The sequence below is a fragment of the Ornithorhynchus anatinus genome, chromosome 6 (genome assembly GCF_004115215.2).
Source record: "Ornithorhynchus anatinus isolate Pmale09 chromosome 6, mOrnAna1.pri.v4, whole genome shotgun sequence".
NCBI lineage: Eukaryota > Metazoa > Chordata > Mammalia > Monotremata > Ornithorhynchidae > Ornithorhynchus > Ornithorhynchus anatinus.
This window is the reverse complement of record NC_041733.1, coordinates 23,130,396-23,136,395: the sequence shown is the minus strand read 5'-3', so window position 1 is coordinate 23,136,395 and position 6,000 is coordinate 23,130,396.

The following is a 6,000-nucleotide window of genomic DNA, read 5'->3' as shown; positions in this document are numbered from 1 at the left end:
GCCAGGATTAAAACCATGACTTTCTGACTCCCAGACCCATGCTCTATCGAATGGGCCATGCTGCTTCAGCAGATACATTCTCTGCCCACAACAACCGTACAGTCTAGAGGGGGAGACATATTAATATGAATAAATAATTTATAATATATAATTTAAAGATGGGTACATAAATGCTTCGGGGTGGGGCGAACATCAGATTTCCAAAGGTGTCAGATCCAACTACATAGATTACAGAAAGGAGAGCGAGCGGGGAAAAGAGGGCTTAATCAGGGAAGGCCTCTTGGAAGAGATATGACCTTTAATAATGCTTTGAAGGTGGAGAGAGTGGTGATGTGGGTTTTATGGAAAAGGAGGGAGTTCCAGACTAGAGGGAGGATGTGGGAAACGGATCAACAGTGAGATAGACGAGATCAGGCACAGTGAGTAAGCTGGTGCTGGAGGAGTGGACTGTGTGGGCTGGGCTGTAGTAGATCAGTGAGGTGAGGTAGGTTGGGGTGAGCTGAGTGAGTGCTTTAAAGCCGATGCTAAGGAGTTTCTGTTTGGTGCAGAGGTGGATGGGCAGCCATTGGAGGTTCTTGTGGAGTAGGGAGATATGGACTGAACGTTTTTGTTGAAAAATGATCTGTGCAGCAGAGTGAAATATGGACTGGAGTGGGGAGAGACGGGAGGCCAGGGAGGAAGCAGATGCAGTAGTCAAGGTGGGATAAGTGGTAAGATCAGCATGGTAGCAGTTTGGATGGAAAGAAAAGGGAGGACTTTAGCAATGTTGTGAAAGTAGAACTGACAGGATTTGGTGACACTGAATATTTGGGTGGAATGAGAGATGAGTAGAGGACAATGTCAAGTTTATGGTCTTGTGAGATAGGGAAGACAGGGTGTTGTCTACAGTGATGGAAAAGATAGGGGCAGCCAGGGTTTGGGTGGGAAGATAAGGAGTTCAGTTTGGGGCAAGTTTAATTTGAGGTGTCAGTAGGACATCCAGGTAGATATATCCTGAAGGCAAAAGGAATACAAGATCCCAGGGAAGGAGAGAGGTGAGGGCTGGAGACGTAGATTTGGGAATCATCTTCACAATGATGGTGATTGGAGGAAATGAGTTCTCCAAGAGAGTGGGTGTACATGGAGAATAGAAGGGTACCTAACACTAAACTTTGAGGAACTCCCACTGTCAGAGGGTGAGAGGCAGAGGAGGATCTAGCAAAAGAGACTGAGAAGGAGCAGTTGTGGGGGGGAGTGGGGAGAATCAAGAGAGGACAGTGTCAGTGAACCCGAGCTTGGATAAAATTTCAAGGAGAAGGTGATGGTATACAGTGCTGAAGGCAGCTGAGACATCTAGGAGTATTAGGATAGAGTAGGGGCCATCAGATTTGCTGAGAAGAAGGTCATCGGTTACCTTAAAGTGCTGTTTGTTTGGAATGAAGGAAGGGGGCAAGAGCCAGATCAGAGGGGATCTAGGAGAGAACTGGAGGAGGGGAAATGGTGACAGCAGACGTAAACAACTGTCTTAAGAAGTTTGGAAAGCAATGTTAGGAGTGGGGTGAGGCTATAACTAGAGGGAGCTGTTTAGAACCCAGGTCCTCTGACTCCCAGGCCTGGGCTCTTTCCACTAATCCACACTGCTTCACCGATAGTGAAGAATCTTTCCTATCTCAAAATAAATGTCATGAAAGTCAAATATTATTCCAAGTCATAGCCATTTTTGAAGCCTGTTCTCATTCTGTATAATTTCATAGGATATTCTGGGAAGTCTGTGCAATCCCATGGTTATAAGTAATAACCATGAAATAATATTTCTATTATTTACAGTATGTTTGAATTATGGGACTATTTCTTTTAAAGAAAGATACAAACTGAGGGCACGATATTAGTTTTTGGTCATTGACTCTCTGATTAAAATATAGCAAATAAAAGGCACATGTAACACCCTGAGTTTATATGTGTTCCTATAGGGACCGCATTTAAATATTCCATTCTGCAAAGTATTTCCACAGGCTTTATCACTTTAGAAGGTAGCACTTTAGAAGGTAGCCTTAATTTGATCGTTGCTTTTCATATTCAGTCTCTTTATTAAGTCTTAGGCCCTGTTTCCTCCAGTTTCACCTCTTTTTCTAAAGGAGAACTGGCAAGTAGAATTCACATTCTTTGGCTTTTTTATGTTTAAAGTGATTGTGCACTACATTATTTGCTAACTCAGCAGTATGAGGTTAGGGAGAGAAATTCTAGGCAAATATAAGAGAATGCTTTAGCTCTGCAGGCTGTCCCTACAAGTCCAACTAATGAAGCATATGACAAATCTTGTATAATTACCTAGGGGTTTTTTGTTCTTTTTTAAAAAGGTACCACAATTAGAGCTGCTTGAAAAGTCGTGTTCAGACTTGATTATTTCTAATTCACTGTTTGATAGCTCACTAGGCAATTCAGATTAGAGCAGCTCTCTAGTTCTCTACCTAACTCCTTTTACCCTAGTATTTTTTTTATCCTTTTGTATATAGAGAAGCAGCATGGCTCAGTGGAAAGAGCCTGGACTTGGGAGTCAGCGGTCATGGGTTTGAATCCTGGCTCTGCCACTTGTCAGCTGTGTTACTGTGGGCAAGTCACTAAACTTCTCTGTGCCTCGTTACCTCATCTGTATAAAATGGGGATTAAAAATGTAAGCCCACGTGGGACAACCTGATTACCCTGTATCTACCCAGCACTTAGAACAGTGCTTGCACATAGTAAGCGCTTAACAATACCAATATTTTATTATTATTATGGCACCAGCAACATAATTACAAGGGTAAAATAATGAATGAGGAAAAGTTGATATGGATTTTGGATGTTTGAAACAAGTATTTATGCAATGAAGCTCTATAAAATATGACATTTGGTCTTCACTAGTTATATTTCTTATTTAGTGACTAGGAATGGCATTCAGCATTCTGCATACTGTAAGTGCTCAGTAAATATGATTGCATTTGCTTTTTAAGTTAATCAATTACTAAATCTTTGACCATGGTGTCTTATGATAACATGTTGCAGGGAGGCCCCCGGGCCCCCTTTTGTGTGGAGGCGGACCTGGAGTCGAGAATCTAGGTTTCTAAGCTCACCTATGCCACTTGTCTGCTGTGTGACCTTGAGCAAGTCACTTAATTGTTCTGTGCCTCAGTTACCTCATCTGTAAAATGGGGATTAATACTGTGAGCCCCATGTAGGACATGGACCGTGTCCAACTTAATTACAATAATAATAATGATGCTGCTCGCCAGCTGTATGACTTGGGTAAGTCACTTAACTTCTCTGTGCCTCAGTTCCCTCATCTGTAAAATGGGGATTAAACTGTGAGCCCATGTGGGACAACCTGATCACCTTGTATCCCCCCCAGCACTTAGACAGTGCTTTGCACAAAGTAAGTGCTTAACAAATAGCATTGTTATTATTATTATTTAAGTGCTTACTATGTGCCAGGCACTGGAGTAGATAAAAGGTAATCAGGTTGTTTATGTGGGGCTCAAAGTCTTAATCCCCTTTTTACAGATGAGGTAACTGAGTAACAGAGAAGTTAATTGACTTGCCCAAAGTCACACAGCTAAGTGGCAAAGCTGGGATTAAAACCTACAACCTTTGACTCCCAAGCCCATGCTCTTTCCACTAAGCCACGCTGATTATCCTGCATCTACCCCAGTGCTCATGTGTGGCACATAGTAGGTGCTGAACAAAAACAAAAGAAAAAAACTTTCCAAAATTGAACACCTTATTTTCCCTTCCAAACTATTCCTCCCCAGCAACTTTTCCATCACTGTTGACAATACCACCATCCTTCCTCTCACAAGCTTGCCACTTTGACTTTATCCTTGACTCATCTCTCTCCTTCAACCTGCATATTCAGTAGGTCACTAAATATTGTCAGTAAAATCTTCATATCATCTCCAGGCTCTCCCCCTTCCTCTCAATCCAAACTGCCACCACGTTGGACCAAGTACTTCTCACATCCCACCTCTAGTACTGCATCAGCTTCCTCAATGACCTCCCTCCAGCCTCTCAACTCCAAACTTGATTCTGCTGGCTATATCTAAAATACCTTTCTATGCTTGTTTCTCCACTCCTCATAAACCTCCAATGTTTGCCCATCCATCTTCATATCAAGCAGAAACTCCTATTGGCATTAAGGCACTTAAATCAGTTCTCTTCCCACTACCTATTACTGTTCCTCTCCCACAACCAAGCCCACACATTTTGCTCCACTAATTCCAACCTACTCATGGTGCCTTGCTGTCATCTCTCTCATCACCAACCCGTTGCTTATATCCTCCCTCCTGCTTGGAATTCCCTCCCACTTCAAATCCGGCAGACTACTACTCTCTCCATCTTCAAAGCCCAGCTGAAATGACGTCTCTTACAGGAAGCCTTCTCCAATTAATTTCTCTCCTCCCACCCCATCCTATTTCCCCTGACTATTGCATCACCTATTCACTCGAGTCTTTACTCCCTAAGTACTTAGGTACTCTCCTCATCCCTTTCCCACTCCTCACCCCCAGCATTTCTGTGCAAATCTTTATACTCATTTGCTTCCCATACTGGTATTTTATTTTAATGTCTATTCCGCCGCCCTGTGCTAGATTATAAAATCCTTGACTCTACCAAACTCTTAGTACAGTGCTCTGCTGAGAGTAAATACCCCCAAAATACCATTGATGGATTGACTGAGTCCACCTTAAAATTTGTCACAGCACAGCTCTCCCTGAGCTCTTCCCATCATCAAAGGCCTCCTAAAAATAATCATAATAGTGAACCTATATGTCAAACACTGTTCTAAGCACTGGGGAAGATACAAAATAATCAGGTCAGACACAGTCCCTGTTCCACTCAGGGCTCACAGGTAGAAAGGAGAAAAGTTATGGAATCCCCATTTTACAGGTGAGGTAACTGAGGTCCAGAGAAGTTGTGACTTGCTTCAAGGTCACACAGCAGATATGTGTAGAGTCAGGATTAGAACCTAAAATTCCTCCTTCTGCAAAAGGCCTTCCCTGTTGAATTTTTCTTCTCCACAGTTCATGCTCTTGTAAACTCCACTTCAGCACAGCCAGTGGCTGTACTTTTGTACCTGTCCATTCATATGCTATTTAAGTACTTCCATTCTCTTTTTCCTCTTATTTGTAAATTATTTGGGGTCATCTCCCCTGTGAGATTGGAAGTACCTGAGGGCAGGGATCATGTTTTCTATCTCTACTGTTCTCTTCCAAGTATTTAGACCAGGGTCTACCCTTGGCAACTGACTGACTTTGGCACGGCATCGGCACTTTGCTGCAGCACTTTGGTCAGAAATGGTTTTTGTGTGAATAATTCTTGCTTGCACTTTGCAATGTGCTGCACTCTTGCCTCTACTCGCTAGTTGCAAGCACCGCTCCAGTGAACTTGAGACTGGCAGAGATGAGATGTGAGTGGCCACTGTATAAACCACCAGCATTACAAGCTAATAAGGTCGGACACAGTCCGTATCCCAGATGGGGTTCATAGTCTAGGAGGGAGAATAGGTATTGAATCCCCATGTTGCAGAGGAAGGAAGTGAGGCATAGAGAAGTGAAGTGACTTGCCCTAGGACATGCAGCAGACAAATGGCAGAGCATATTTAGAACCCAGGACCTCTTACTCCCAGGCCCATGTTCTTGCCACTAGTCCACGCTGCTTCCGTGCAGTGTTTTGGATGTCTTCATGACCGGACTCTAGCTCATCCACCGCTCACGCCCAAAGTCATCCTCCTCATACATACTTTTACCTTGGAGATTGGAAACCGGGTCGAATATACATCGGGTTGGGGGAAGGGGTAACTGACATACGTGAGCAGGAGTGTTAAAATTTGAATTTACTTTCCGAGTTGTTCTAATAACATATCCTGTAAAGTATCAAGATTTATCAGAGGGGTGGGGAGAGACTGAATTTCATAAAATGTATCGAGCAATTTGAGACGCAGCATGGCATAGTGGATAGAGCATGGGCCTGGGAGTCAGAAGGTCATGGGTT